The sequence below is a fragment of the Solanum pennellii genome, chromosome 5 (genome assembly GCF_001406875.1).
Source record: "Solanum pennellii chromosome 5, SPENNV200".
In the NCBI taxonomy this organism is placed as follows: domain Eukaryota; kingdom Viridiplantae; phylum Streptophyta; class Magnoliopsida; order Solanales; family Solanaceae; genus Solanum; species Solanum pennellii.
In genome coordinates this window covers 50,181,701-50,194,041 of record NC_028641.1, presented here as the reverse complement: position 1 = coordinate 50,194,041, position 12,341 = coordinate 50,181,701, and the positions used below count along the sequence as shown (strand labels likewise).

Below are 12,341 nucleotides of genomic sequence, written 5' to 3'. Positions count from 1 at the left end.
CAAATCAAATCACACATATAGGTTCCTGTAATATAACTCCTCAAAACACACTAAGAAATGTTCTCCTCATTCCTGAATTTAAATTCAATTTACTATCAGTATCTCAAATTACTAAGGATCTTAAATGTGCTCTGTGCTTCTTTCCTAATTTTGTTACTCTTCATGACCTCTCCAATGGGCAGGTGAAGGTGATTGGTAGAGAACATGATGGCCTTTATATTATACCTAACAACTCCTCTCCTCTCAAAACAAATGCACAATGTTCATCACATTTAGCTCATGGAGATACTCATTCCACAATTCACAAGCGTTATTGTGGCATCAAAGGCTAGGACACACTTCTTCCACTGTTCTGGCTCATCTATTAGCTCTTTCCCCTAGTAAATGTTCTAAAGATCTTCATAATTGTATCATTTGTCCTTTGGCAATACAACATAGATTACCATTTCCCAATAGTACTACTGTTTCTACTTCTTCTTTTCATCTACTTCACATTGATGTTTGGGGTCCCTTTAACACCCCTACCTATGATGGACATAAATTCTTTGTTACTATAGTTGATGATTGTACCAGACTAGTATGGTTGTTTTTAATAAGAATGAAGAGTGATGTTTGTGTTGTCCTGAAAAACTTCTTCATTCTTGTCAAAACACAGTTCAATGCCGTAGTTAAAATAGTCAGAACTGACAATGGATCCGAGTTTGTAAATGCTGAATGTCACAAACTATTTACAAGCTTAGGTATCATTCATCAGAGAACTTGCATTCATACACCTCAGCAAAATGGTATTACAGAGAGAAAACATAAACATATTCTTGAAGTGGCTAGAGCATTCATATTTCAAGGACACTTTCCTATCAGATTTTGGGGTCATTGCATACTTACAGCTGCTTACATCATAAATTTGTTGCCTACTCATGTGTTACATGGTAAATCTCCTCATGAAGTATTTCATAAAACCAAACCTACCCTACAACATTTGAGAGTTTTAGGTTGTTTGTGTTTTGAAAAGAATATGTACAAACATAATATGTTTCAACCAAGAAGTATTGTTGCTATTCACATGGGATATAGTCCTAATACTAAAGGTTATCTTCTCTACAACATTAAGGAAAAACAGTTCTTCATTAGCAGAGATGTGGAGTTTAGGGCATCCACATTTCCCTTTGCAGTTTCTTCTTCCACTAATTGGCACTTGTTTCCTTCAGTCAATGTTTTATTAGATTTATCACATGTTGTATCTCCATTTATTATGGTTGAATCTCATAAACTGCCTGCAGAGTTACCTAATTTTAGTTCTCAAGTTTCAGATGTGAGGAGATCACAGAGGAGTACCAAAGCTCTTTTATGGATGCAAGATTATGTTGCTTCTGCTAATCTCACTCCTATCAGACCTCTATATTCTATTGACAAATATCTTGGCTATAATCATTCGTCTCACTCCTATCAGGCTTTTCTCTCTTCTTCTAGTCATGAGGTTGAAACTGTTACCTTTGAAGAGGCCTGCAAGGATCCCAGATGGGTTGAATCCATGCAGGCTGAAATCTCAGCCTTGGAAACTCATCAGACTCTGAAAGTGGTACCTTTACCTCCACACAAAAAGGCTATTGGTTGTAAGTGGATTTTTAAAATCAAATATCAAGCTTCAGGGGAGGTTTGGAAGATTCAAAGCTCGATTAGTTGCAAAGGGTTTTAACCAAAGAGAGGGACTGGATTAAAAAGAAAATTTTTCCCATGTTGTTAAGATGGTTACAGTCAGAAGTATGTTGGCTTTGGCTGCTGTTGAAAACTGGAAGATTCATCAGATGGATGTGTCAAATGATTTTCTTCAAGGTGACTTATTTGATGAAGTCTATATGAATCTACCTCAAGGCCTTCAGCTTCCTGAGGGATTTATTATGCAGGGGGAGAAACCAGTGTGTAGGCTCACTAAATCCCTCTATGGTTTGAAACAAGCCCCTAGACAGTGGAATGTAAAGCTTACAGATGCACGTATCAGACTGGGATTTATTCAGTGTCATGCAGATTATTCACTGTTTATTAAGAAAACAAAAACATCTTTGGTTGTAGTTCTAGTATATGTTGATGATATGATGATTACAGGTATTGATTTTAGTCTTATTCAACAAACCAAAGAAGTTTTTCAAGACACTTTCAAGATTAAAGACCTAGGAGAACTCAGGTATTTCCTAGGAATTGAATTTGCTAGATCACAAGAAGGGATTGTCATGCATCAAAGAAAATAGTCTCTTGAAATCATTTCTGAAGCTGGACTTGGAGCTGCTAAACCAGCTTCTACACCTATTGATCCTTATGTACAGTTAACTACCAAGGAGTATGATGAAATAAATGGGACAGGAAAGGAAGATAGATTACTGGAGGGTCAAACAGTATATACAAGATTAGTTGGAAAATTGTTGTATCTAAATGTTACCAGCACTGACATTGCTTTTGCTACACAAACTCTGAGTCACTTCCTTCATCAACCTAAACAATCACATCTCAATGCTGCTCTTATGGTGGTCAAATATATAAAGGGACAACCACGACTAGGTGTACTATTATCCAGCAAGAATAACAAATAGTTAAAGGTCTACTGTGATTCAGATTGAGGGGCTTGTTTACACGACAGAAGATCTGCTACTGGATTCATAGTTAAGCTGGGAGATTCACTAATATCATGGAAATCTAAGAAACAGGGAACTAAATCTAGAAGTTCAGCTGAAGCTGAGTACAGAAGCATGAAAGTATTGTAGCTGAAGTAGTGTGGACAATAAAACTATTCAAGGAACTAGGATCTGATGTAGTAACCCCAGCTATCATTTATAGTGATACAAGTCAGCTATACAAATTGCTGCTAATCCAGTACTACATTAAAGAACTAAGCATATAGAATTGGACTGTCATTTCATAAGGGAGAAAATTTAGAATGCCCTAATTCAGACTGAATATCTGCATACCACAGAGCAAGAGGCTGATATACTAACTAATGGTCTTAGCAAGTTTCAACATGGGTATTTACCATCCAAGTTTGGAGTATTGAATCTGTTCACTCCTACAAACTTGAGGGGGAGTATTAAAGATGGTATTACATAGTAAGTTGAGGGTCATTATGTAAATAATACAAATTAGAGGATTAGATAGTAAATAAGTAGTTAAAGTAGTTACAAAAGATTCTTTTCTTTACTGTATATTTATGAACTAATCTTGTTCCGGTTAAAGAAGATTGAAAAAGGTTGACATTGTAATTCATAAGTTCAGATTCTTTTTTTTTTTTTTTGAAACTAAGCACATTTCAGATGCTTTCTTATTCATAGTAGACATTTCAATCTAATATTTCACCTAAAATCAATTATAAACTTAACCGAACCCTCTTAAAATTGATATATAAACTCCGAACTACATTTTCAATTATTTGTAGAAACTACCTATTCAAACATATCAAAAATTCGTAAAATTCAAATAATGAATTCAAAATTTGAAACTTTATAGTGACCATCAACGGTGAACTCTTGCTTCTGAAATTTTATAGATATGGAATTTCTGCTTACAAATATGATTTATACAAATTTTCGATCTTTTTGTTCCTCTTTTTGTCTTATTTTTGAATAAAAATAATGACATGAGCAAAAACTTGTTGGAGGAATATAGTTATTTAGATGAAAAGTTTAATGAAGAAGAATAAGAACTTAAAAAAAGAGGAGGAAGATAAATACTGTCAAATAAAAGACAAAAAAGTAGAAGAGTAAAAAAAAAGAGATGAAGGAACATAAGAGTAAAAAAAAAAGAATTAAAGAAACAGAAGAATTAAAAGAGGAAGAGCCAAAAGGGTTGAGAAAGAGGCGAACATTGTATAATTTTTTTTTAATAAATATTATATTTAGTTAGAAAAATTATATTCCTATGAATGGTAAATATTTTCATAATACAACATATTATGTGATTTATCCTATAAAGATTTGATACTTTAAGTATAATCTTTTTGATTATTGTGTAACTTTTTTTTTATATTTTGTTATATAATATTGTTTGATTAATTAATATGTAATGAAAAAGGGAAAATGCATCGGTTTTCCTAACTTATGTCCAAAATTTTCAGAGACACACTTATATTATACTAACATTCTATCTTTTCGGCTTACGTGACACTTTCAACCAGATAGCTTGAAAAAATTGTCAAATGAGCTGGGCCCAGAAGATGGTATCACGTAGACCAAAAAGAGGTAGAAAATAATTTATAAAATAAGTTCGAGAATAATAGGTTATTAACATAGTATAAGTGTGGCTGTAAAATTCCGTACTTAGATTAGAGGTACTTATACATTTTTGCAAAAAACAAATCATGTCATAATCACTTTTTTTAGCCAATTATTACTTTTAACTTAATTTTTAAATATATTCAAAAATTTGAAGCCTTAAATTTCAAATAAATTTAAATGTACGCAGGAAATTCGAATAGTGTCATTTGTAACAACTAACAACCATTAAAAAAAGTTGTTAGCTGCTCTCCCTCTTCCCCTTCCCGCAAATTCAAGAAATATGTTTTCCGGCAAATATTTGTCTTCGAAAAAGCATCACCCGCTCGATTTTTCGCAGCGAATAGATGACGAATGGGGTAGTAGCTACATGCAGGAGACTATAAAGGAAAAAATTATTTACTCAAAACAGAATTCGAATTCATGGATATGTTCCTCAGTATTCAGAGCTTCACTGATGAACAAAACATGCTAACTGTCACTCAGAAAGTTCATCCTCTGTTTCAAGATTCTGCATTTGATGTATCAAAAATATATCAAAATCTCAATCGTCTTACTTCCCATGCTGAAGAACAAAATTCTGATGACCAAGATGTAAATCATAGCTAATTACTCTTTCTCCGGAATTTCGTTGAAACAACTTGCGGAAAAGAATGAGGTTGATAACAAGTTTGTAATGAAATTCATCAATGGTGTTGTACAGAATGTTCGTGAGTTAGCAGAGATGGATGATCTTTGTACTCGCAAAATACAGGAGGTTTTAAAAGAGCTGAAGTTATTGAAGAATCTGTAGGATTTTTATCAAACAAGTGGTGTTCAGATCCTCAGAGCGTACGTTCTTTGTTCGGCAATGTTCGATTTGTGGCTAGTTTTGCAGCAATGGTTGTCTGGTTGTACATTCCCAGCTATGAAAATGCCAGAGATAAGGATTTGGTTCCTGCTAAGATGAATTTCTTGCTTTCTTATCTCGTGCGGATGAGGATCAAGCCTGTAATCGGTGCATCCACAAAATCTATGTTGCTGTACTACAAGCATTGAAATGGACAATGCAATCAGAATTGTCTCTGAATATCTAAAATGTGTATGCAGTTGAGATTGAAGCTGGATTCGTGCAGACTCTCATACACAACTTGGATGAGATACAAAGTGTTAGTACTCTTAGTCGGATAGAGTTTTTGAATCATCAAATGGCAACCCTTGTGGAAATGCTCAAATTCTTGAGAGCTAGTCTGATCTAATTGCCAACATTGGGTCTTGAATTTCATTTTAAAGATATTGATACTATCAGCATTGATGTGGGAATTCTCACTTACTTGTTATATGATAGCGAGGAGCAGGAGGAGGAAGTGAATCAAATACTATTTCGTGGTTTGCTAAAAGCATTCAGTATATCAAGTGATCTTCCTCCTGAGTCGAAATGCATTTCAATCTAATTTGCCTATGGTCCATGGACTAGGCTGCGTTGATTTCCATCTGAACTGTTAGGTTGTGGAGCCTGATTAATATATATAACTGTTTACGCGGTTTAACCTCCGCGGTGAGGTTGCCAGAGGGTTATGGGGGGCGGGAGGCCCCCCATCCGAAGGAGTGGTTCGGGGAAGCGCCCCGACCTAAATTGTAGGATTTACTATTTATTCTCCATTTATTCTCTATAACCAAATATACTCTGATTTATTAATATAAATATACCCCACCACCGTGGAAGTTTACTCACGGGGTGTTACCACGAAATATTGGATTTTCTCTTTCTCTCTCTAAATCTTTCATCTCTTTCTCTTGAAAGTTCTTGTGTTCTTCATTCATCAAGTGTGCGTGCGTGAGTTTGATCCTAACAACTGGTATCAGAGTTAAGGAGATTCAACACGATCACTAAAGCTGGATAGTTCAAAGCTTGGAATCGAGAAGTTTGATGGATCCGATTTCAGTTTCTGGAAGATGCAGATCGAAGATTATCTGTACGAGAAAGATCTTCATGAACCATTGACCGAGGTGAAGCCAGAATTCATGATGGAGGAGACGTGGAACCTTAAGGATCGCCAGGCTCTAGGGTTGATCCGGTTGACTTTGTCAAGAAACGTGGCGTTCAACATCGTGAAGGAGAAGACTACGTCTGGTCTGTTGAAGGCACTGTCAAACATGTATGAATAATCATCGGCAATGAACAAGGTATATTTGATTCGTAGATTGTTCAATTTACAGATGTCTGAGAATGGATCCGTTTCTGATCATTTAAACGAGTTCAATATGATTGTGAGTCAACTTAATTCTGTGGATATTAATTTCAAAGATGAAATTAAGACGTTGATTTTGATGTCATCTCTGCCCGAGTCTTGGGATACTGTTGTTGCTGCGATTAGCAGTTCCCGTGGATCTGAGAAACTAAAGTTTGATGAAATCCGTGATGTTTTTCTTAGCGAAAGTATTCGCAAATAAGAAGTGGGAGATTCATAGGGCAGTGCTCTCAGCGTTAACAAAAGGGGGAGAAGTAAGACGAAAGGCCAAAATCAACATGGTCGATCAAAATCAAAGAATCGAGGAAAATCCCTGAACAGATCAAACGTGACTTGTTGGAACTGTGGAGAAAAATGGCACTTTCAGACGAACTGTACAAAGCCAAAGAAGAAACAGAATCATAAATTTAGAGATGATAATGTTTCTATAAATCAGCAGAGGACATTGGGGATGCTCTAATCCTTAGTGTAAATAGCCCGGTTGAATCATGGATTTTGGATTCTGGTGCATCTTTCCATTCGTCTCCAAGCAAGGACTTGTTCCAAAATTTCAAATCTTGAAATTTTGGAAAGGTGTATCTTGCTGACAATAAAGCCCTGGAGATTAAAGAAAAGGGGGATGTTTGCATAAAGACCTCCTCGGGAAACCAGTGGACATTGAAGGATGTCATATAAATTCCTGGGCTCAAGAAAAATCTGATCTCTGTTGGTCAGTTGGATAGCATGGGATATGCAGCAGAGTTTGGGAAAGGTTCGTGGAAGATTGTGAAAGGTGCTATGGTAGTTGCTCGTGGCACCAAATCTGGAACCTTGTACACCGTTGCAGGGTGTATTAACATGGCCGCTGTTGCTGAAGGTGCTTCCGGTTCATGTCCGTGGCACAACAGACTTGGACACATGAGTGCTAAAGGAATGAAGATGCTGGTTGCAAAAGGAGCATTAGAGGGTCTGAAGGCTGTTGATATGGGTCATTGCGAGAGCTGTGTTATGGGCAAACAGAAAAGAGTAAGCTTCACAAAGACTCCTAGAGAGCCAAAGAAAGTGCGGTTGAAAATGGTCCATACAGATGTTTGGGCACCATCTCCGGTATCATCACTTGGAGGATCCAGATTCTATATTACCTTCACTGATGATTTTAGCAGGAAGGTATGGGTTTACTTCTTGAAGCATAAGTCAGATGTGTTTGCAACTTTCAAGAAGTGGAAAGCTGAAGTTGAGAATCAGACCGGTTTGAAAGTCAAATTCCTAAGGTCTTACAATAGAGGAGAGTATGACAAATCAAAGTTCAAGGAATTATTTGCATATGAGGGAATCAGATTGATGAGAACAGTTCCTGGTAAGGCAAGGCAAAATGGAATTGCTCAGAGGATGAACAGAACATTGAATGAGTGTGCAAGGAGTATGAGAATACAATTTGGGCTGCCCAAAACATTTTGGGCGGATTCTTTGAGCACAGCTGCATACTTAATCAACAGGGGACCATCAGTTCCTTTAGGGTTCAAGATTCTAGAGGAGGTGTGGACCGGAAAAGAACTTAAGTACTCACACTTGAGGACTTTTGGTTGCACTGCTTATGTTCATGTTGATCCGGAATAGAGAGACAAGCTTGATGCCAAGGCTGTGAAGTGTTACTTCATAGGCTATGGTTCTTATTTGTTTGGTTACAGATTTTGGGATTACAAGAGCAGAAAGATCCTGAGACATTTTGATGCGATATTTGATGAGTCTGTCCTGTACAAAGACAGAGAGCAGAAGGTTCTAGAGTTTACAAAGCAAGTGGGAGTTGAGCTTAAGTTGGAGAAGAGTAACCCCAGAGATGTCGAAGCATATACTCAACCAGCTCCTAATCATCAAGAACCATCAGGGCACCAGATTGGTATTCACCTTCATTACATTATCTATTGCTGACTGATGAGGGGGAGCCAGAGTCTTTTGATAAGGCCCTACATGTGGATGATTCGATCTAGTGGGAGAAAGCCATGGATGATGAGATGAGGTCACTTGAAAAGAACGACACATGGGTGTTGACTGAGTTACCTGCAGGGAAGAGAGCTTTGCTGAACAAGTGGGTGTTCAGAATCAAGACTGAACCAGATGGCAAAAGAAGGTTCAAGGCTCGTTTAGTGGTTAAAGGATATTCACAAAGGAAAGGTATTGATTATGCTGAAATATTTTCTCCTGTTGTGAAGTTANCGGAGAATTTGCATCTAGAGCAAATGGATGTAAAAACAACGTTTTTACATGGAGATCTAGACAAAGAGATCTATAAGCAGCTACCGGAAGGATTTCTGGTTCCAGGAAAGGAACACACGGTGCGCATGCTCACCAGGAGCTTGTATGGACTAAAACAAGCACCAAGGCAGTGGTACAAGAAATTTAACTTCTTCATGACCAAGAGTGGATTCTGCAAAGCTGAAAAGGATCCTTGTTGTTACTTCAAGAAATAAACTGATTCAGATGTCTTTCTACTCTTGTATGTGGATGATATGTTGATTGGAGAATCTAGTATGAGGGAGATTAACAATCTGAAGACAAGGTTGTCTGCAGCATTTGAAATGAATGATTTTGGTCCAGCGAAGTAGATTTGGGGATGAAGATTTCTCGGGATAGATCTACTGGCACTTCAAATCTATCTCAGGAGTTGTACATTGAAAAGGTGTTGAGCAGATTCAGGGTTAATGATGCTAAACCCAGGACTACTCCATTGGCAAATCACTTTAAATTGTCAAAGGAGCAGTCACCCAAGACTGCGGAGGAGCGTGATCATATGGCACTTTTTCCATATGCTTCAGTAGTTGGTAGTTTGGTGTATGCTATGGTCTGTACTAGACTTGATATAGCACATGCATTGGGAGTTGTTAGCAGGTACATGGAGAACCCTGGGAAAGAGCATTGGGAAGCTGTGAAGTGGCTTCTAAGATATCTGAGAGGTACATCCAGTACTTCACTTTGTTTTGGCAAAGGCAAGGTGACTCTAAAGGGTTTTGTGGATGCTGATCTTCGTGGGGATGTTGACTCGCGCAGGAGTACATCCGGGTACATTTACACCATAGGTGGAACAGCAGTGAGTTGGATGTCCAGGCTTCAGAAGTGTGTTTCTCTTTCATCTACTGAAGCTGAGTATGTGGCAATAGCTGAAGCTGGGAAATAGATGATATGGCTGACAGATTATCTGGAGGAATTGTGCATGAAGCAGAGCGAGAAGATTCTTTACTCAGATAGCCAGAGTGTCATACAGTTTGTGAAAAATCCAATCTATCATTCGACGACAAAGCACATCAGAAGGCGATACCATTTCACTCGCAGGGTAGTGGAGGATGGTGATATGTGCTTGGAGAAGATAAAGGGTGCAAAGAACCAGGCAGACATGTCGAAGAAATGTGTTGATGTTGGGAAACTTGGGTTATGCAAAACCTCGGTTGGTCTTCTGTAGTTGTTGCTACAGATGTTGCGGTGCGGTAAAGATGTTGATGATGAAGAGAATTTTTTTGAGAATGTACTTTATGGATGACTGAATCAGTCTCCAAGTGGGAGAATTGTTAGGTTGTGGAGAATGATTAATATATATAACTGTTTACGCGGTATAACCTCCGCAGTGTGGTTGCCAGAGGGTTATGCAGGGCGGGAGCCCCCCATCTGAAGGAGTGGTTCGGGGCAGCGCCCCGACCTAAATTTTAGGATTTACTATTTATTCTCCATTTAGTCTCTGTAACCAAATATACTCTGATTTATTAATATAAATATACCCCACCGCCGTGGAAGTTTACTCACGGGGTGTTACCCCGAAATATTGGGTTTTCTCTTTCTCTCTTTAGATCTCTCATCTCTTTCTCTTGAAAGTTCGTGTGTTCTTCATTCATCAAGTGTGTGTTCGTGAATTTGATCCTAACAACAACTTGAAGGAGTTCCAAGACGGTTATTAAGATTCACATTATTCTTTTGTTAAGAGCCAACTTCATGTTATTCAGCAAGAACTTGAGGGCTTACAACCTTCTCAAGGATGTGGCGAAAGAGTGGTACAATAAGCATGAAAGGCTCCAACATTGTGCTGCACCACTAAATGGAAAATTATGAGTTGGAATATATAGTTTATTCTTTTATTAGAAAAGGAGTTTCTGAATGGTGCCTTGTCCGTTGGCATTTCGACATCATAAAGGAAGTTATACTTATCAAGGAAGAGGTAAAAAAGATTCAGGAGAAGGAATTTTTAAAGTTTGACTTTGTATTACATGATACCTTGGATACTAACCCTGCTCATATATCATCAGAATCGACTAAGGATGACCGATGAAGAAGTAGTCGGTTTTGAAGATGTTATGGAAAAACTAAGAGAACAACTAATAAGAGGAACCAAACAGCAAGATATAATATCAGTTGTTGGAATGCCTGGATTAGGCAAGACAACTGTGGCCAACAAAGTATATTTTGACGAGCTAGTTGTCTCTCAATTTGATATCCGTGCAAAAGGTTGTCTATCCCAAGCATACTCGCGTATAAGTGTGTTACTTTCCATTCTACGTGATGCCGTTGGTGAGTCTCCTGCTCTTGCTAAATTGTCTATGGATGTATTAGCAGATCAGCTTTGCAAAACTTTATTGTGAAAAAGATATCTTATCCTTGTTGATAACATATGGGAAGCTAGTATTTGGGATGATTTAAGATGTTGTTTCCATGATTCCGATAACGGAAGTATAATTATCCTAACAACACAACATGCTGATGTTGCAGAAAATACTAAATCTGTTAGTGATCCCCTTCATTTTCGTATTCTTAATGCTGATGGGAGTTGGAAGTTACTAAACCAGAAAGTGTTTGGTGAAGAGAGCTTCTCCATGCTCCTTTCAAATGTTGGACAAGAAATAGCAAACAAGTGTAGGAGGCTGCCTCTTTCAATTGTTTTGGTGGTTGGTATGTTAACAAAGATGGAGAAGAGTGAACAGTGCTGGAAACAAGTGGCTATGGATTTATGTACTAACGTCCTCAGCAACTCGAAGGCCATCATAAAGCAAAGTTATCAGAATTTACCTTATATTCTAAAGCCTTGCATTTTTTTTTATTATTCTGAAGTATTTTTGGAGGACAAAGAAATCCACATTTCAATCTTGTCATGGTTATGGATTTCATAAGGATTTATAAAAAGTTGTGATGACAAGAGACTGGAGGATATAGCAGAAGACTACTTGGAGAATCTTATTGGAAGAAATCTAGTTATGATTGCTAAATGCTGTTCCGGCGGTAAGGTCAAAACATGCCGTATTTATGACCAGTTGCTTTATTTCTGTAACGAAAGAGCCAAGGAGAAGATTCTTCTTATGTGGATGAGACGGTAATACACTATTCAGTGTTAAATTATTTGATTAGTTCTCTGATATTAATGCATCAATGTTTAGTCTTTCGAAATTGTCTCTTATGCTTTCAAGAAGTCTCCTTAGAATTTTGTAGTATATGTATCTAGTAAATTGTGATACATGTATTTAGTTATTTGTGGAAGACTTTTTGTTTTCTGTGTTGAGTAATATAAGTAGTGATTAGTTGATGATTATAATCGTCTCAAGTGGCCTTAAGTAGCTTAAAATAAACTTGAGAATTCTTTAAAGATGCTATTTTCCTTCCATATTTCCTACAAATTGGTATCAAGAGCAGGTTTTTTTGTTCTTAATCTTGGTTAGGTGAAGAAAAAAATCATATCCAAAACAAATGAAGTTGTTGATTCTTCAATTGTTCTTACTCCATTTTTTTATGGAACTGATTTTGAATACTGGAAGATAAGAATGAGAACACATTTGAAAGCTTAAGGTTTGACTATTATTGCAAATGGCTTTAAAGAGCCATACAACGATGGTGATCTTTCAGC

At 37.2% G+C, this 12,341-nt stretch overlaps 1 pseudogene; it reads left to right on the top strand.

The window, feature by feature from the left end:
- Positions 1–4,539: 4,539 nt before the first annotated feature.
- LOC107020258 lies at positions 4,540–11,817 on the top strand (annotated as a pseudogene).
- The last annotated feature ends 524 nt before the right edge of the window (positions 11,818–12,341 follow it).